Source organism: Macrobrachium rosenbergii, chromosome 27 (genome assembly GCF_040412425.1).
Source record: "Macrobrachium rosenbergii isolate ZJJX-2024 chromosome 27, ASM4041242v1, whole genome shotgun sequence".
NCBI classification, from domain to species: Eukaryota; Metazoa; Arthropoda; class Malacostraca; order Decapoda; family Palaemonidae; genus Macrobrachium; species Macrobrachium rosenbergii.
The window spans coordinates 19,484,509-19,506,495 of record NC_089767.1 but is presented as its reverse complement, the minus strand read 5'-3'; the positions used below and the strand labels follow the sequence as shown (position 1 = coordinate 19,506,495).

Here is a 21,987-nt window from a genome sequence, read left to right as displayed (position 1 = left end):
TTCATAGCAAAAATATTTTCTCATAATTGTGAATGTTTACTATATATATCTTATATAGGAAATCCAAAAAACCCCAATAAATTCAATTACCATTCCTTTTGCTTTTTTCCATTTCAACAGATGGAAACTAAACTTAAGATGATAAAACGCTTATAATTTAAGATAACTGTATACTTAAAGGGTACAAAAACAGATGTGTTCAAGCAAGAAGATTCATTATTGGAATATAAAAATAATTTTTATTTGTTTGACTGTTTTATACAGGGCATCGGTATCCTAAACACTTTAAAATTTTAGTGTAATAATAAAAATATTCATAAATATGATAAAAAATACACATTTACATAATCATTAACCACAATGAAAGCTGTGGATTTGTATCCTACTACAGAAAAAACACTTTGGATAACTTTCTACAGGTTGTAAATTCAGCACATATGACTACATGTAGTCACCTAGTTTTCATACCAGATCACATAAGAAATAACTTAGCAATTACTGTACCTAGGACAGAAGAGAAAATTACGTAATTGTGTAAATATAATCAGGTGTAGAGTTTTAAATAATGCATTATCTACATTTGTTAAGGTGATGAGTAATTTACATTTACAATTCAGGAATTGTATTTTAACATTTCATACCACTAGTTATTACTGTACTGTAACAGTATTTTCCTCTAAAAACTTTAAAAGATCACACATACCACCTAGGATGTATACCAGTGCTACCATGTTATGCAGCACACAGTACATACAAATGAATAGAAATCATAAGTCTTTGGCTGGAAAAGTTTGGGAAAAGCAATTGCAACAGAACAAATGCTAAATATTGACATAATTCTCGAGATAAATGTCTCAAATATTTTTCACATATCTTGCACGGAAATTCCAAATAGTGAATTTGGTTGGTTGAAAGCTGAATTATTGATTATCCAGAACATTTTGCATAGATATATTTAAAAACTTCCTTAGGAACATTCATCAAAATCAAATATGTAGTGTAGCATCTAAATTGAATCCTAATTAGCTTTCCTCCTTTTCAGGCTTTTCTTCTTTTAAACCTACATCTTCGACATCAACTAATTCTGTCTTAACATGTAATAGTGGAAAACCTTCTGCTGGAATAGGCACTGAATCACCTGTGACCTTATCATTTTTTCCTTCTGTGCTATCACTGGGATCCAGTACTTCTGTTTTTATTTCTTCTAGTTCTTTTTCACTTTCTTCAGATGAATCAGAGTCATTTTCGACGACAAACACTCTGTGCAAGGGTAAATCACCTTCAGTATTTGACTCTGAGGATTCATCCATTTGATGGTCAGGGGACACTGGACCTGTTATTAAGTGAGGACTTTTACCACCCTCTTCTACACACATGTCACATGTAAAGGCCTCCTTGTTGACATGAATGTCCCCATCAATAACCATATACCGTTTACACCTGATACACCTTACTTTACCTTCGGTGCTATGAAGGAACATGTGAGATTTGAAGGATGAATACACTAACTGTCTATCACAAATTTTGCAGTGGAACTTTTCTTGCCCACCATGGACCAACATATGGGACTTGAGCGCATGCTTCCATGCAAAGGCTTTGCCACAGATATCACACACATGGTTTTTTATGTTTGCATGAAGAATTAAATGCTTCTTAAGATTAGATTTTTTGGAAAACTTTCCTCTACAAATTTCACACTCAAAGTTTTTCACCTTGGTATGCACTAGCATGTGTGTTGTGAGGTTGCTTTTATCATAAAAACTTTGGCCACACTCAGCACAAACATGATTTTTTTGGCCTGTGTGAGTTACTAAGTGACGATTCAAATTGGACCTATGTACAAATGTTTTTCCACATGTATCACACATATAATCCCTGTTACCCCGATGTAAGCGCATATGAGCGCCTAGACTACCTTTTGTAGTAAATGTTTTTCCGCATACTTCACAACTAAATTTGACATCATCTCTGTGTGTGTTCATATGAGCTTTAAGAATTTCTTTCCTAAAGAAACTTTTTTCACAGACTTCACATTTAAACTGCTTCTCCCCATGCACAAACATATGATTTGTCAACTGGCACTTTTGTACAAACTGTTTACCACACAGGTCACATTTATGTCTTTTAAGCCCTCTATGAACAAGCATGTGGGTTCTCAAACTACTTTTTTGTGTAAAACATTTGTGGCACTCCATACATTCAAAGTTTCTCTCCTTTGTGTGCACAACCATGTGCATTTCTAAGGTTTTCTTCATTGCAAATTTCTTAGGACAAACAGTACATGCATAATTTCTCTCCCCAGAGTGTCTCAACATATGTCGTTTCAGACTACATTTTTGAGTAAAACACTGGCCACATTCAACACATTTGTGTTCCTTTATTCCTTTATGGATAAGCATATGAGTCTGAAGGTTCCCTTTCTGAGTAAAAACCTTTTTACATTCATCACACTGGAAACCATCCTTGACTTTTTTACCTGACTCTGAAGAATCCTCATCACTCAATTCTGATTCACTGTAATCAGCAACAGTACCGTCTGCCATTTTTAATCATAACTCCAAAACAGTCTCCACTTAATAAAATCTTAGCTCATTTCTTCACTAATGGGGTTATTAGTAAGTTTTTCATAATGCTGTCTAATCTTCTACAGCCCTCAGTGGGCTATATATGTTTTCTTACCTCAAACTGAATGTACACCAACTCTTCTTCATCTCTTCTTTCTGACTGAAATACTTTACCACAAAGTATTATTTTCTAATATTAACCATAATAAAATAACTGTTATTTTCAATTTTTATGGCCTAAAGGTAGTACAATGTTTCTGTTTTACACACAATGAATCCTCAACAATTAAATTGAAGCAAGAATTTCACATTTTACCACTTCATGTGTTGTAATTTATGTTCAAATTTTCAAGAACCTTCTATTTATTCATATTTCTCCACACACTAATAAAACTGATTAGATATTCACTATATAGTCTGCATCATGATATATTTCTGTGTAGAACACTCTTGCCACATTATCAAATTTCATGCATTACACACTAACATAGATTATCTGTTACAATAACAAATTTCAAGCAGTTAATTTTTACACATAAATGTATAGTACAGTCCATAAATCACTCAAAAAAAGTTCTTATCCTTCACCAAATACTGTTAAACAACTTCACACTACAGACATAATGAAGATTCAGGTATTTTCCTTAGCTCTTATATTTCATTTACTCCATAAGTATTATAAAAAGTCCTTCTAAATATTTAAGCCAGACACTGCTGCATTAAACTGTCACTAAATCATAAATTTGGCTTAAAGGCCAGAAATATTCCTAAGACACACAAGAAGAGTTTTCTTGCATTATATTTTTCTGAAAAATAAATGAAAAAATAGATTAAAAGTAATAATTTTAACTGCTCTCAATTTAATTATTGGGATCATAAGGATCCCTAGTAGCCTAAGTCAGTTATAAGAAATAAGCTTTTCAGATCTATTCTAATAAAAAACGTATGAAATCTTAAAAACATTTTTTTGACTAAGTGCAGACTTACACAAACTCTGTGCTACCAGCAGAGGAAGTTGACTGATTAAAACTGATGGCACTAACATTGGTGTATTAAAATGGTTTTGTGGATACTACTATTGTCCTAAAACTCTACACAAAAATAATTTGATTATCACACAGGTACTTGTAGGGAGAAAGACATGCAGGTTTACAATCATAAACTGGTAAAATCACTAATTTAAGATAATGAACATTTTTCCCTCGATGTACAAAACTAAAGTCTTCCTTATGCATAACCTTCTATGATAAGTTGGTTCAGGTGAATAACAAGGTAGTTAATGATGGTAAGGTACCATCCACCCACCTGTCAGTAACCCAACAACTTTCTCCTTTGGTGACATGGACAAATGTGGAGATGGTTAGAGACAGGGTTATGTTTTAGGACTGGATGTGTATATCTGGAAAACTGCAGATAAAGTTAAATTTGTACTTTTTTGTGAATGGATACAAAGTTTTGTCTTTTATGTGGAAACTTATTCCTTAGGTGGAAGATTTTTATCTCAGAAAAAGACTGGCACTGCTCTGAAGGAATCAGAACTTGAGGTTATTAACCCTGGCCATGTCCTAAACACCACCTAAAAAGTCATCTTCCATGTCAAGGATATTAAGGAGAAGGCTGACTCCTGAACCTCTTATACAGCCTTGCACCTGACATGAGAGGCTGATAGAGGCCTGTGCCAGTTTGATTCATTATGTTGAGCCATCATTTGGGAAAGACTCAAGGGAACCTCTTTCCTGTAAAAGCATGGAAAATGTAGGCCATTAGGCAGTAGTGCTGCCATCCATGGATGAATGGTGACATTCTACATCTACACTGCCTATTTTGATGAGTAGTGCTGGGTCATGCAGATCGCCTAAACATGCCTAACTAGCACGAACATGGTTTGGGCTGTCTATCTAAGGGCATAAAAATGAAGTGGGGGGAGGGGGGTGGAGAAGAGACCCAGCATCCAATGCATCTCTTCACCAACTCATGCCTAATCAAGACCCTACATTGGATGCAAACATGTCCTGCCAGCGCTGGAAAAGCTACAAGAACAGCTCAAGCACCACTAAAAGACCAAAGAACAAGAACCAGGGGCCTATACATATCTTGTTGTATAAGTAAGGAAAGAAACTAGTATATTTGGCTTCTTCCTCAAACCTTACTGAAATTTGACCTGAATGGGTTAGTTGCAGCTTCAACTATGTGAACTAAAAAATGAATGTAAACCAGGTCTTCCCTAACTAAAGAGACCTCAAAGACCACTCAAGGACACAGAGTTAGAAAGGGGGTACGTACCTCACCTTCCTGTTGACCAGTACATAAGTGAAAGCCATGAACACCATGATCTGACAGCAGCAGCACCAGGGGTGAAGTAAGCAGAGTTCTGATTTCTCAGGAAGAGGAATAAGGTCGAATGTATATATTTCAAGAGGAAGGACAATAAGAGGGTGGTAACAGCCAAGGGAAGGTCAAACCGAAGGAGCCATGACAGATCATCTGACTGAAGTTGAGCCAAAGTAGCCGAATGGGTAATACCAAGGGATATCTCATATAGAATTCAGTGATTCCTACAACAAGATGCCCCCCCTTCCAGAGTCTGCCTGGAAGAAAACGACCTGAAGGCTTGGGATGAGCCATGTACTCTGCCTTCCATCTCTCCTGAGAATTGGTTCCTTCACATCATCACAATCACACTAAGAGACAGATATGGTAAGTGGGCACAAGACTTGTACTCAAGAGATTGGTCAAGCTGTGACCTGATCCAATCACGCCTATCTCTACTGTCACTGTCTGTAAACCCACATCCCTTGAAAGCCTAAGTAGGTGGAAGACTAGTCCACAGGAATCAGCCACAAGCAAGCTCATGGCCAATCCACCACCTCATTCATTCATTGACAGCTGACTCTTGATAGAAGAGCGACATCTGCACAGACTTCCTAGCTTTCCTGTATAGCACAAAGAGGAAGTGATGACAAGGACAAAAAGATGGATTAAGGGTATGATAAAATGAAGTTTTATATATACTTACCAAGTGATTACATTGCTATTAGTTTCGCTTGCTTGGCAACTAAAAATTTTGAAATTCGCGGGTTGTGCTATTTTGTTTTGAGTAGGTGACTAGACCCCACCCACTTGTGGGGAAAGAGAGGAACAACTAACAAAAGAGTTTCAATTTGTTTATGCCCTTATGTTCTTGCGAGGGAGGAGGGCAGGCTCCGATCATGTAATTACTCAGTAAGTATATATAAAACTTTATTTTACCATAAAAATGTCATTTTTATGTAAGTAACTTACCAAGTAATTACATTGCTGATTCCCACATTGACAGGAGGTGGGATGCACGTAAACATCTACCCCAAAACATTAGGAATGGTAATGAATTTGAGAATAGAAAAAAACTGCTAGTATTAATATAATGCCTGTTGTTTCCTTACCTGATAAGAGAGCTGCTGCAGGAAGACACTGCCTCTGGTTGGCACTCATCTTTTCGTATAGTGGCGCAGCGGTATAGCTGAGGGTTGCCTACTATTTCAGTGGGTACTTTGCAGCAAAGGACAATTCCGATTGCTAACAAAGATCAAAAAGTTGCCCCTGCCCTGGGCACAGTACAAAAAATACAACCAGAAAAGACATTGTCACTTTAACCACAAAAAGATTAAAAACCACCACCCAACCATAAAAGAATTGGAAGATACTCCAGGTACACAGTCCCCACAGGCTCCCCTAAAAAACTCAACACCCTTACTTCAAGGTGAAGAAACAAAAGGAAGTACAGTAATGCTTCCTACACTTCCTTCCCCAGCACCATGCCAGCCACAGAAAATGGACCCAGTGTACTGTAATTATCATATATTGTTTCAATCTCCTTAAAATAATATGATGCAAACACCGACTTGCACTTCCAGAAAGTAGCTTGTAATATAGAAATGAGATTATTTATGTTTGAATGCCAACGAAGTGGCTACAGCTCTTATCTCTTGAGCTTTCACTTTACACTGGGGAAAGGCATCATCTCCAATCAAGGGCATTCTTTGACAGGGGGAACGAGGGGTTCTTAACCGAACACCACAAGGCACTAGATGGTCCATGCACTCCTTCTGTTCTGTGAAGGTAATACTTCAAAACCTTCACAGGACACAAAGCTCTTTCTTCTTCACCTGGACCTAAAACTTCTGACAAACTTTTAATGATAAAAGAACGAGGCCAGGGTTTAGAAATTGACTCATTTTTAGCTAGAAAGCCCAAGGAAAAGGAGCAGACAGCATTTCCTTGGGAGATGCCCACTCTTCTATCTATCGCATGAATCCCAACGACCCGTTTTGCTGTTGCCAAGGCCACTAGAAAAAGGGTTGGTCTTTCTAGTCAAGTCCCTTAACGAAATTGCCCCCCTGGGCCCAAATCGAGGGCCGGACAGCCATTTAAGGACCACATCTAGGTTCCATGGTACCTCCTTCTGTCATCTAATGAGATCCAACAAGTCCTGATTAGAGGAAAGATCCACTCCCTGTGTTGGAAGACAGAGCTTAACATGGCCCTATAGCCCTTGATCGTCGAAGTAGACAGGCTCCTATCAGTTTTCAGACATAGCAGGAAATCCGCTATTTCAGCTACAGATGTCTGAGAAGATGATATTCTGTGCCTTCTGTACCAGGCTCAAAATATTGCCCAATTAGCCTGATATGCTCTGTCAGAGGACTGCTGTCTGCACTTGGCAATAGCTTGTGAAGCTGATCTCAAAAACCCCTTCTTTCTAAGGAGTTTCCTGATAGTTTGTAGCCTGTCAGGGTCAGAGTAGACAACCCCTGATGGAACAGCCAGAAGTGGGGCTGTTTAAGTAGATAAGGTTTTTGAGGTAGCAGTCTTGGAAAGTCCGCCAGGAGGTCCAGAAGGTTCGGGAACCACTCCTTTGTTGGCCAAAACTGAGCTACTAAAATCGTTGACACATTCTGATGAACTTGAAATTTGTTTATGACCTGCCTCACCACACTGAGAGGCGGGAAGGCATACAGGTGCTTATCAGACCAGTCCTGAAACATGGCATCTGTTGCCCATGCTAACGGATCTGGGACTGGCGAACAAAACAGTGGAAGGCGATGGTTTGTGGAAGTAGCGAACAGATTTAGGATTGGAGTCCCCCACAACTTCCATAGATCCAAGCATACATGAGGATCCAGTGTCCACTATGTGGGTAACACCTGCTTCTGGCAGCTCATTTCATCCTCCAGAATATTGAGCTTCCCTTGTATGAAGCATGTCAGAAGCTTGGTGTGATTTTGGTCTGCCCAAAGAAGACGTTCCCTTGCCATTTCGTGAAGGGAGAACGAGTGCGTTCGCCCTTGATTTTGATATATGACAGGGAAGTCATGATGTCTGAATGGACTGCCACTGTCTCGTTGCACACTTCTGATTTAAAAAACTGCAGACCTAGATGGACCGCTTTTAGCTCTTTGACATTTATACAGTATGCCAATTCCTTGCTCCCTAGGAGAGTTCCCCAACCTAGCTATGACATGTCTGAGTAGTAGTCTAGGTTGGGACTCAGAGGAAGGAGGGACTTCCTTTCCTTCCGACAATCTTTCTTCTAAGCTCCACCAGGGCAGGTCTTCCTTTATCTCAGGGGTCACATGAAACACAAACGTGCCTGGGTAAATCTTTTTGTCCCAGCTGATCCTTAAGAAAAACTGTAGCAGTCTCATATGAAGTCTGCCTAGGAGAAAGAACTGTTCTATGAATGATAATGTCCCCAGGAGACTCATCCATTCGTTGGGAGAGCAGTGATAAAGAAGAAGAAACTTGTTCACTGTCCTCCGACAAGACTACTCTTTTTGGGGATGGAGAAACCCGAAAACTCTGAGACTATCATCATCCCTAAATAGAAAATCCGTTGAGACGGAGTCAACTGGTCCTCTGAACACTTTTCCCTCGATTGGGCCCAAAGGAGCCAATCATCTAAGGTAGAGGGAGATTTTGATTCCCATCAGAGCCATTTCACCAGGAGAGTGAAAACTCTGGTAAAAACTTGCAGTGCTGTTGAGAAACCAAAGCACAGAGCACGGAACTGGAACACTCTGTTCCCGTATACAAACCTCAGAAACTTCCTTGAGTCCAGATGTATATGGATGTGGAAGTATGCGTGTCCTGCATATCTATGAATGTCAACCAGTCTCCCTGGCGAGTGGATGACAGGACAGTTCGGTTTGTCTCCATCATGAACTTTGTCTTCTGTACGAAGACATTCAGGGTGCTGACATCCAGGATGGGCCTCCAGCGTCCTGACTCCTTGGGGACCACAAACAGACGGTTGTAGAATCCTGGGGAGTTCACATTATCGACTAATTCTATCACCCCCTTCCTGAGGAGGGACGACATTTCCTCTGAGGCAGCCAAAGATCTCTTTGAGCCTTCAGAGTAGGCTGTCAATACTACTGACGTGCTGACCAAAGGAGGCTTTTCTTTGAAAGGGATGGTATAACCCTCTCTCAGGACACTGATGATCCAAGGCTCTGCCCCTTTCTCTCTCCATCTCTCCCAGAAGAGGAGTCTGGCTCCTACCGGAGTTCGGAGGACATAGTTCCCACTTGCAGGAGGAAGTTCTAGTCAAAGATTTTTTGATGGCTCTTGAAACAACCTGCCACTAGATCAGGATCTTGAGTAAGATCTCTGCCTGCTGCCATGAAAGGGACGCATCTGCAGTGGAAAGACTGTACTGGAGGCAAGAGCAGGCATCTCTATAGGCTGCCTAGAAGATTGGGTTAAAAGATCCTGTGTGGTCATCTTCTTTAGATCTGATGATATCTCCAGAACTGTGGCCTGCAGGAACAAATGGTGACGGGCCAGAGGGGAAAAAAGAAGTGCTGTGTTCTGTGAAGGTGTAACTCCCTTAGAGGTGTAAGAACACCACAGTTCCCTCTTCTTAAGGACTCCCATTGTATAAAGGGAAGCCAACTCTTGGGAGCCATCCCTGATCCCTTTATCATTACTGTACATGAGAGTACCTCCAGCCAGTCAGAAGCACTATCTTCAGGAAAAACAGGGCAGTCCTTAATCTTACATGGTAGAGAGCCCACCGCCTAGTCAAGGAAGCTTAAAAATTCAAAAACTTTAAATAAGTTTTTTAGAAGGTGGGCTAGTTCCAAAGAGCTGAACATAATCTTCGCTGAAGAAAAAGCAGATCTTCGCGACAAGTCAATCACCCCGGGGAAGTCCCCCTGGAAGGAGGCAGAAACTCCCAGAGGAGGAGCTTCCCCCAAGGCATAAGACAAGGAAAGCTGCAGATGGCTCTACCTTGATCCCTCTTCTCCGCCAGCCATCCATCAATATCACTGAAGGCTTTCTTTGCAGAGGAAGAAAGCACCAACTAGGGGAGCTTCATAGAATCAGTTGACTGTGATTCCATACGAAACGCAGAAGCGGGCGAAGAAGGAGCTGCAGGCGAAAAGAAACTAGGGAAGTAACAAGAAGATACCTTAACAGGGACGCATAAGCCTATGGACGAGCATCCTGAACAAGTACATCCTCTTCTTTGTCAGAGGATACAGGAGACAAAGCCAAGTCTGGAGGTTGGGGAGCTGACGGAGCCTCCTTGAATAGGCTCAAAACACTGTCCAACTTGCTCTGAATAGGGTCCACAGCTGTGGGTGTCTGCATACTAGCAGTAGGCTCAGCCTGAAGCAGACAGCAGAAGCCAGACGATCGGTCGAAAGCAGGCGCTCTGTCACTGCTGGACATCCGAGAGTCGCTGAGTGCTTCGCGTAACAACGGGCGTTTGGGTGCTCCATGGCACTCAAGAGAAGACGGGCGCTCAGACACTGAAGGGCGAACAGGCGCTAGTGAGTGCCTAGACATCTTCGGGTGCTCGGATGATACCGGGCGCTCAACACCTAGGGAGGCTTCACACACTGCAGGGCACTCAAGCGCCAGAGGAGTCTGGGGCGCTGGAGGTCGCTCGGGAGAAGACACCTTATATGAAGAGGACCGCTTACGAGAGGAAGGGGGCTTGGAAGCCACGCTCCGACTCTCTGCCAAGGAAAGCACAGAAGAAAATGCTCTGGGCTGTTCCAGTGGCTACACGACGGACGAGGGGTATATACAGGGTCCTTGAATCTTTTGCAAGGCACTAGAGGAGAATGCGACACATCATCCACCTGTCTTTTCAGAGGACGTGATTCATCCACAAAGCGCCAGTGGCGCCTGGGGGTCGACTCATCCGAGCTTGACAAAAGACGATGCACATCCAAGGATACGCCTTTCCAGTGGCGCTTGGCTGCAACCTGGGACTCAGCAACAGGTTCAACCGAGGGGGTGACTACCTGTGGGCAGACCCCACCGACCTCCCTTAGGCTACCAGTTTGACTCCTCCCAGGTTTAGGGAAGTATGCCATTGACCTTTGCCTAAGAGAATCGGCAGGACAGGCAGCCACACCCTCCACTATCACTTCACTTACACTAGGCACTACCAGGCGCTCCACAGACACTACACTACACTAGCACTAGGCGCTTCTGGGTGCTCCGAAACACTCTTATTGTCCAATAGGACTTTCATAGATGAAGCTAACTGAGCAACTGATTCAACAATCAGTTCAAACCTCTTATCAGTCTTTGACTCGAGACTGGCAATGGGGTCGGGTTCAGAAGTGGGAGAGCCAGGTAACGGAGAGGGTTGCACAGATGGAGAACTGGGAACGGGATTCACAGAAATTACAGGAACTTCAACATCAACATTAACATTATCATTATCGTTAGAAATAGGATATTTCTGGCTGGTTAAAGACTTACTAATCTGTCTAGCAGTCGACGTCCTCTTCTTATCCCTAGCCAGTTTATTTAAGTGTGATCTCAAAGTCTTCCACTTTTTCTGTCCCAGTCAGAGCAATCGTTACATCTTAAATCCACTGAGCATATCTGTCCTCTACAGTCTGTGCTGATTGTATGTGAATCGTAAGATTCTTTAGTCAAACGAGTATTGCAGCCTTTGCTGCAATACCTAAAGCTAGTCAAACCTGAGTCTGACATACCAGAAACAAGTCAACTAAAAGTCACAATTGGAAAATAGAGTCTTAACTCAATTACTGTAATAATGTCCTCAAAATAATGTTCATACAGCACCTAAATCTATCTGAATATGCCGTAAGGCTACCAAAGCAAGAATACTTTACCAAATGATGAAATGACAATCAGAAAATAATGAATTCCAAAATCAAAGCTGCTGCTAATAACTGGTGTACAGCCATCAGCTGGCAGAAACAAATTGAAGCTCTTATGCTATTTGTTCCTCTTTTTCCCAGAAGTGGGAGGGTCTAGTCATCTACCCAAAACAAAATAGCGCAACCCATGGATTTCAAAATTTTTAGCTGCTGAGCGAGTGAAACTAATAGCAATGTAATTACTTGGTAAGTTACTTATATAAAAATAATTATCATAAACCTTCAAAACCAAGTTGAGTTCCATGACCAGAGTAGCAGCAGAGATGAGTACACTTGACAGCAGCTGAAGAACCAGATTGGCTTAGTGACTGGCAATGTTCCAAAGGAATCGGTATATGAGGTTATGAACCTCAGCCATGTTACATACAGTCTGTGCTTCAGCCAAAAGCCTGGAGGTACAGTATCACTGCACTACCTGGAAATGACAGTTTCTTGGCACAGTGCATAAGCTGGAGAGGGCTGATTCTTGTAACCTTTTATGTAGCCTGGCTTCCTTTGTGACTGGCTGATAAGGCCATGTGACAAGATTTAGTTCACCACATTGAACAATATTCTGGGAAAGGTGAGGTAAGGCATGATTTGATGCAAAATGTTCTTTTAAATGGCATTTAACCCTTTTAATTTTGGAAGGTTATGTCGGTCAAGAGGAGAACACTTCATAACAGGTATGGTAAAAATATATTTTATGGAATAGCCTACATGGGTCTATCCCTGAGAGTTGAGGTTAGATAACAGTAGAGTAAGTTAAAATGTATCTTTTCAGGCCTCATTTATATTGTACTTTATGATGCATAAAACACAAAATGACCAATAAGCTAGTAAGCAATTCAAATTTTAAAAATGCACTGATGAAATTGGCAAGGGCATAAAGATCTCCCTAAAATTACCTTGTCCTCTAATTAGTGAATAATAATGCAGGCTAGATTATCAGTAAGCTATGTGTAGCCAAGTTATTGCTTAGCATAGGCCAAGTCAGGATGGAAAAAACTGGGTAAATATTTACAATAATAAACTTAAATTTAATACTGGTGAAGCATGATACTCTGGTAGTTTATGATACAAATCTGCCAAGTCTGATATTAATTTCGAAGGGAAATACTCTACTTGTCTAAACCATCTGAGCCTTCTGCCCATAGCTGTAACAATAATCGGAGACATGAGTGGTAAAAACAGTTTTGGTTGGGGGGGGGGCTGAAAGTCAAAATTAGTGAAAAACATGGATAGACAGTAAATTAAGATTCATAACTTGACCTGACTCAGGAACCTGGCCATACTAGCCCCCTCAACCTAACCTTACTCTTTAGATACAGTTTCCCACTAGGTTAAGGTTAACAAAGCATGATTAATGCAATCTTTCAGAATCATAAGAAAAACTGTCAAAAAAATTATCTGACCACTTATGCAATAAATAGTGTTATCAAAGATTACAAAAATGCCATTCAAGTGACCCTGCAGTTTCCTAGCTTTAGCCACAGAGGAGAAGGCACAGTTTTTCAAATACAATACAAAAAAGAGAACACATAGTAACACTAAAAATTATGCTCTGGAATCTTCAAAATATTACCATTCCTTGTGTACTATATATCATAGCACATGAAAGAATGAACAGGCTATTACAAATAACAGTTAAGAATATTCAAGAACACTTGCTGTAAGACTGCATAACCATACATAATAATCTTGAGAAGGGAGTACTGCATTTGGGTGGGTTAGCATTAGCCTAATACTATTAATATTATGCATGGGCTATCAAGAAAATGAATGTTTAGGGTTTATCTGTCTTCAAACTGAATTGCACAGTCATGTAAAGTTGAACTATGTTGCCAAAAAACCTATATTCACATCCATACCATTTTGTGCAACTTGTGATCATATTGCACAGTACTGTTGGTTATAGTGATGTTATTCTATATTTGGAAGATTCTTTTGCTTGTTTAGGCTAATATGTAAAATTATTTAATCGTTTCTTTGTAACATATGTGGTGAAGCCCCGATGCTTTCATATTATTTTGATTTCCATTTACTGTACTCTTTTGTTAAGTTGTGTATAGCTGTTACTAATTCTTCCTCCCCTGAACATAATAAAACAACATAAGTTACCTCTGGTCATGAAAGAGTTCTTTACTAGTCAAGTTACAACAATGGCATTCACATTAGTACAGGTGGAATACAGATTTTCTAACAAGTTTTTATGTGATTCTGATGATTTTGATGCAGTATTTGTTTCTGTTGTCAATGCTTGGTTAACACATTACAAAACCCTATGTATAACAAAGGGGGGGGGGAAACTGCACAATCCAATACCTTGAGGGTTAGGTTAAGTAAGGTAAGACCATGCATCCTAAGTGATGTTAACCGAAAAATCGTCAGAAGTCGGAAAATCGTCGAAAATCGTCAAAATCATAAGAAAACCTTACTTTTAATGCTCTGGGCATTGAAAACGATGTGCAGTATTATTCTGTATTACCTTTTATCACGTATTTTCAGTTATCCGAACGCCCGTGGCGGAATCTAAAAATAACCTTTTATCACGTATTTTCAGTTATTTCCTAATGGGGGACACCATTACTGTGAGATATAGGCTGGAGGAGGTTGTAATGAGTTAACCAAACAATTCCAATAAAAATTAAAATCAAATTCATCTGATTTACATGAAAACCTATCAGATAAACCAGACTTCCCAATTTTAGAATGTAAGATAACTAATTATTTGCTGACTTTTGCCAATAAGAATCTCAGTTTTATCAACATAATTTTTTGGTCGAAGAATACAGAGAAGGGAATGTGTAATGCAGTACAGGTGACATAATTTGAGAAATTTACCAAGATGCAAAATTTCCCATCTTTTATGTTTATGTTTTTACTTTCATCCCTGAGGTACAACACATGGTGCCCTGTGTAGCATCAACCATGTTTAGTACTAGTCCCTCGGGGATGAATATCAAACCATAAACAAGAGATGGTAAATTTCTCATTATTTTGGTATATTTCTCATATTACCTCGCTTGTTCTACATTATACACACCCTTTTCTATGTCATTTAGATAAAAAATTATATCAATACACAATATCTTTGTGTGGCCGTCGCCTTCACATTTACCCAATTCTCAGTACTGAAGTTCATTTATACTTCATTCTCCTAAACAGGCCTAGGTAAACTACAGAGTAACTCCACAGAAATTATTACCTTGGAAATTGATTTTTCCTCTACTTTTAGTGTTGCTGATGAAGGAGGTGGTGTTGTTTATTGTCAGTCAATTATTATTAACCTTATATCTACCAAACATGTTTGGGGACCCTTTGGGAACGCGGGGTTTTGGGTGGGGGAAATCATTGGGAGAAAGACCGGACTGCCATGTTGTTGTTTTGGAATGGTTCTGCTTATGCACAAGTCACTAGGGAGCCATATGTTCAAAAAGGGATTGGCTAAGGAAACCTATTGTAAAAGAAACTATACTAACCTAATGTACCCTAACCATGCAGGCCATGTTACTTAGCCGCCCCTGGAACCCTCAGTGAAGGAAACTCCACTTTTTACCAAAAGTTACACTATAACACTGCACATGCGCAATAGCATTCCAGGATGGCCAGCATATAAAAATATATCAGTTCTGATGCCAATTACAGGTTAATTACAATCGACCGACAAAAAATAACAATAAATTGCTAATAAGCAACCAAAATACTATAGGAAAAGTCAATGGGAGATCTAAGTAACAGATACATGGTGGGTATTTAGCGAGAAATGGCAGTTTTTTATAATATTTTGGTTGCTTATTTACGATGTAACGTTATTTTTTGGCGGTCGGCTGTAATTAACCTGTAATTAACACCAGATGTCCATCCAACAAGGGGTTTCCATACGCGATCTTCACAAGACAGAGCACGGCTACGTCTGTTTCGAACGGTTCATATCCCGTCTGGCAAGTGCAATAACTTGTTAACGTATGGGTACCGTCCCCCCGCCAGGCTGATACTAAACACGGTGAAGGGACATTCCATTTGGCCGACAACAAACAAACGCACCGCCAATGTCAGAAGCCCTAAAAGTGTAGAAAAAACCAGTTTCCAAGGTATTGCACTTGCCGGACGGGATATGAACCGTTCGAAACAGACGTAGCCGTGCTCTGTCTTGCGAAGATCATGTAAAGAAACCCCTTGTTGGATGGACTTCAGGGGTTAATCACAGGTCAATTACAGCCGACCCTCAAAAAATAACGTTAAAATTGTAAATACGCAACCAAAATACTATAAGAAACTGCCATTTCTTGCTAAATACCCACCGTGTATCTATTACTTAGAAATACCAATATCTATTACTTAGAAATACCAAGTCAATTTCCAAGGTAATACCCGATGCGGAGCAACCCCATACTTCTACCCAGGCCTAAGCTTAACATGAAAGTCATGCTTAAATCTATCGCAAATATACTGTTGGCCTACTGACATAGGCTATTCAGTCTGTTTATGCTCTGACATTCATGCCTAAGGACCTGGTAGGCTTACTAATCATGGCATTCATGCAAGTGGGGCTGGTATTGAAGAGTAAAAATTTAAATTGTGTCTAAATGACAAAAGGAAATGTGGTATCATAATAACTTTTGGAGGACTATGCTAAATATCAAAATTACAACAAAATCTAAGTTAGGTGGATTGGATTCCACGATTTCACAATAGGCTAGTCTAGCCTATCTTACTGAACCTAAACCTAACCCTATCTCCCTGCCAGCTTACTTGTGAGCAATTCTAAGCTTAAACTAAGCTGTTGCCTACGGTATACCTAAAAACATTAATAAAATAGACCTGGAAATGCTAACACTAATACCTAAGTTTAAGGTGTTAATAAGAAACGGCAGTTTGGCTACAATAGCCTATAATGCTCATCATACATTCTGTCCCTAAGCTACAGTAAGTTAATAGATTGACAGGCTGTCAGACACATAAAATAGGCTAAATATCATTGCAATTTAAATCAAGTTTTCTTAACCTAGCCTAACAGGCAAAGAGTAACTGCCCAATACGCCTACGGCAGTTCCATTCATCTACTCCTACGATTCGATGGCTAAAACATTGAAAAACAACGTACTTACTACTATGTATGACTTCGTCAATAAATTCGTCAACTTGAGTTATCGTCTGACTTTCTGACATTGTTTACAAACTACAAAATAATGAGAATTGTATTTTTGTTGAATAAAAGTCGGCCAACTAAGGGTTTCAGCATAAGGTAGATTTCGCGAACATAAGAAGCATTTTCTATACAAGAAAGTTAGTTTTTAACCATAATTTAGTCACGTATTGCATATTACCAGATGATCTGCTCTCAAATTATATAAATATACCATTATCAACCTTAACTTTTCCTTTCTGTGAATGACATGTTATTTTCTTTAACGACAAAATGATGGTGAAATCATTTTACTTTACATGAAACGCTACCGATCATCAACATAAACGCTTGGACTTTTTTGTTTTTGTTTTTAAATAAAGAGCGTTTGTGCTTTAATGGTAGACGAAAGAAATCCGACAAGAATCATCAACGAGGAATAATGAAAAATATCAGTGCTTAAAGTTCGTAGTTGGTATGTTTTATCAATAAAAGATTACAAAACTTGAAATGCATTCGATTTCTGACCGTGAATTTCCAGGTGACGGAAGAAATCTGCACAGTTACTAAGCTCTAAGACATTTCTAAATGCAGTGTCTTTTACACAAAATAATTGTAACAAACAGTTGACTCGAACAAAACTTTTAATATGTACACTATAAAAATATTCTAAAATACAATATTCTGAAGCCTACCAACAGGCATGCATTGAATATGGTGACAAGTGGCTCACACAGGTGAGTCACTAAACATAATGGTTTTGGCCAAGATAATCACGTCTTCCTTTGCTCTGCAGCCTAGGAAATTTAATAAAAAAAAAAACTTCATGAATCTAGTAACCATTCCCACAATACACCAAGCTACCAAATGAAGGAGTCATTTTAACAACGTTCCTCCCACACCCCCACCCCGTTACTTTAGTTATGTGTAGTTAGTAATGTACATTAGCTGCTGAGCTTCTGCTTCTGCGGGAGAGGACAAGTGATAATCTGAAGGGTCTAGATAAGAAAGAAGTGGGACATGGCATGCGAAACATCTCACTGCAACTTCCTTGGTGCTTACAGTGTTTTGAAGTTCATTTCCTTTCCTTGTCAGTTTTTTTTTTTATTTTGCAATTTGCTTTCTCGTCGGTAAATGTACAAATGCTTTCATTTAATCCGCCATAACTTCTCTTGTTTGGCTTCCTGTCGTCATCCTTATGTTAACTACGATGTGCATGGTCGCTTAACTCTAGGCTACCTAGAAGAAACTCTCATTATTAAGATTTCACGACTCCTTTAATTATTTGCCGTATCTTCATCATCATACTGGGCAAATGATCCAGGATATTTCGTTAAAATAAGTATTGCAAATGTATTTACCGAATGAAGGAAAGTACAACAAGGAATATAGCCTACAGGTAGGCACATAGGAAATGATTACAAATTAATTCTACATAACAGTAACGCAATAGGATTTAACGTCTTAAAAGGCACTAAGAAGAGAATAGAATCACCTCAAATTATATATGCTATTGTACTGAATATTTAATTTCTATTTATTATGATTTTTGCCCCTGTGTGTGTGCTTTTTTTTTTTAATTTACTGCTTTAGTATGGAGTACGTGAGTGTGCGAGTTTATTTCATCTCACTAAACGCTTAGTGTACGCATATCTTGTTATAGAAAATGGGATAGATTTTATTAAAGAAAACGTTATGTATTATGGTTAACTATTATAAATATTTTTTTTAACTTCACTTGAGGATGAAAATTGCACAATGACTTTGGTTAACTATTATAAATATTTTTTTTTAACTTAACTTGAGGATGAAAATTGCACAATGACTTTGTTCCATTGATTTCACGGCGTGAAGAAGCAAAAATTACATTAACAATAAAAAAACGCATGAAAACTATAGATAGCTAATCCTTATAATTCAAAATTACCTTCATCACTAAAAAAAAGAAAATTAAGCCTTAGCTATGGTTCTTGAGGCGGTTTTCAGAGTAAGTCAACGTAAAGAGAAAACGTGACTATATCTAGTCTTTTCAAATTGATATTTCTTAAGATAGCAGATCATCATTGACAATAAAGTGCTTAATTAATTATTTATGTTTTCCAAAAACTAAAGTCTCTGGTGCACATATATTTAAGAAGACAAATGTCATTTCAACTTCATATAATATACGGCCAAGAAAATATTCTGTTTTTCTCTTGGATCGTCTTCCTTCATCGGTAGACATCAACGCGAAAATCATAAAAAAGCTGAAGCACTAATGTATTCGCTTCATCACTATAGAGCTCAGGCAGCTCTTATTCGTTTATCATGTAGAATTCCCTGAAATTAACGAAACAAAGGGGGCCTTTATTACGTTTATACTAAATGTAATGTTTTAACTTAAACGCGACTTCCGATTGGTCAGTATACAGGACCAGTGAACTGTATATTATAGTCCATCACATGATTTCCAATAAGGGGGCTAAATTTCGAGTTCGTTGCCCACCTCTGTTTAGCTCACTTTTTGGTATCAAACTATGGGAAAATATGTCTACTATCCATTTCCGCCTGTTTCCAGGTCTGCAGTTACCCTGAAATATGTCTAATTTCATGATTTTTACACCTACCCTATACACATATTTTCCTCCTGGTTTAAAGCTAATTTTTGGGTTGTACAGTGCCTATGACTAATATTTGAATGATTTCACTATTATTGTGAAGGTCTTTAAATTTTCTACAAATCTTTGTCATTAAATTTTGAATTTGGCAAAAATAATTTCTTCAATAATTATTGACGCAATTTATGATAAAATCAATATTTTTATCTTAATTTTACTTTTTTCATAGCTTTTCTTTAAAATATTGATATCTGATAACCGTGTATTATTCAAAATTCTAAGATCTTTCAAATGCAATTAACAATGTTCTAATTTTAATAGTTTTGACAAAGAAACAATATGAAATATAGTAATAATGTTACACAATTTTTGGTTTTATTAGTTTTACTTCTCCAAACTTTCTAAACACACAAGTAGCTATATTAGGAATATTTTGATAAGATTTTAACTAGAAAAGTTCATTCCATTATTGACCGTAAAAAGGGCTATGGGTGCTTAAAAGGCATTACCTTAAAATTCTTCTTTCCTTCCTCTTTGTAAGCAGTAGTCTTCTGGTGATGGTGAAGAATCCACAGTAAATGCAGAGTATTGTAGAAGCTAGTAGAATATGCATGAATAGAATGGCTTCTTTTGATATGCATCCTCCCGTAATTACTCCTACTAATTCTCAAGTAGACTTTTCAAAGTGTCTTTGTCATAAAGAGGGTACAACTGGTAAATTGACTCCGTTCTCCATAGTCAGCTGGCATGCTTTCTACAATGCAGCCAGGGAAAGAAATGATGAAATCTATAAATGTTTGAAGGACATATTGGAAATGGACCATTAGGCGCCTACTATCGGACCTGCTATCAGGCCTACACAAATCGAGATCACATTGCAAGGCTCAAAAGACAAAGGGATGAAAACTTTGTTGAACCTGCTGACAATGAAGACCTATAACCATTCAAACGGTACCACCATTCCAAGGCCAGCTCCCTGTCCAAACTCCGTGTGATCTGTCAGACTAGAAAGTATGATAAAGCCAAAAAGAACATTCTGCCCCTAGTTCAGTGCATGACTTTTGAAGCTGGAAATAGAATCCTTCAGGCTACAAGATTGCGAGAAGATGAGCGTATAGTACGTGAACTTTCTGACAGTGATCCAATTGCAACTGAAGCGTGCTACCATCATAGTTGCTATGTTTGGTACACCAAGAAGAGATCATTAGATGCTCTTAAAAAATGTGAAGCACCAAAGGCAAAGGATCCGTATGAAGAAGCATACACCTCAGTTGTAAAAGAGGTCAAAAGAGACGTGCTTAGTGGGCACAAAACAATGTCAATGAGCATTCTTTTAGAACATTTCAATAGTCACCTAGCAGCACATGGCAAAAGAGCTCCAGATTACAAATCATACAAACTCAAGAACCGCTTGCTTAAAACCTTTGGAAAACCTTTCATTTTAGCAACCTGGCAAAAAGAATGAATCAGAGATTTTGTTTTTATCAGGAATTCCTAAAGGGCAAATTGGTGAAGCAGGTTTGCGACTTGCTGATGCCATAAGGCCTGATTTTGACACTGAGTATTCTGAAAATGAAACCAGAACGGACCCTAGTCCTATTACCAGGGCAGATCTCTACCATGTGGCAAAGCATCTTAGAGGTGAACTAAAGAAGCAGAAAAATGTAATGACAGATGTTTCTTCAGTTGACATGACCTTAGATAAAGCTCATTTGCCAGAACAGGTTTACAACTTCCTTGTTTGGATGATGTCTCCAGGCGAGTTTGTTGGGGGTGAAATGGAGACTGTGGAACCAGATTTACACAGAAGAGTCATGGCTGTTGGACAGGATCTCATATACAATGTGTCCAAAGGGAGAGTCAGAATACCAAAACATGTCTCATTAAATATGACCATAAAAAATCTGACTGGAAGCTCCCAGTTTGTGACCATTTTAAACAGATTTGGACACACAATTTCTCACAATGAGTTGCTTGAGTTAGAATCTGCTTTGGCCCAAAAACAGATAAAAAAAGAGAAAGGCGGAGTATTATTGCCAAGTAATATCCTGCCAAATGTGTTCACAACTTTCTGCTGGGACAATAATGACCTCAATGAGCAAACTCTCAGTGGCAGTAACACAACCCACTGTACAAATGGCATCTTCATACAACGCAGAGTCCACACTTGTGAACCTCCACCAGATCCACCAGGTGACAGTGACAAGCAGCAAGTAACAGCAACAAATGACCTTGTTAGATGTTTTATACCTATCTCTCAAAGTCAGAGACTTGGCCCAGGATTGCTGAATGTTGACATCAGAAGAGGATTTAATTTACAAGTTTTCAATGAACCTCACAAGCTAAATATTGGGTGGTTCCTACTTCGCTTGCTGCTAGATTCTGGAAATTTATTTGCTGCGAGCAATCATCAACACCTGAACCTGGTGAACCAAGTTCAAGTGGTCATGGCTGGACTGTGGCTAATGATTCTTTATCCATTTACTGGACAGACAAAGGACCAGCTCCAAAAGTACTGATGGATTATA

The 21,987-nt window shown here is 39.0% G+C and overlaps 2 long non-coding RNA genes across 2 annotated transcripts in view; one reads left to right on the top strand and one right to left on the bottom strand.

Annotated features, from left to right (window-relative positions):
• Nucleotides 1-21,987, top strand: part of LOC136853259 (uncharacterized) — a 143,360-nt gene that overhangs the window by 104,500 nt on the left and 16,873 nt on the right. The gene's annotated exons all lie outside the window — the stretch shown is intronic.
• LOC136853458 (uncharacterized) lies at nucleotides 199-16,984 on the bottom strand. The gene is made up of 2 exons (XR_010857468.1): nucleotides 16,846-16,984; nucleotides 199-3,370 (listed from the first exon to the last, which is right to left on the bottom strand). It is a non-coding gene; the product is annotated as an uncharacterized lncRNA (long non-coding RNA).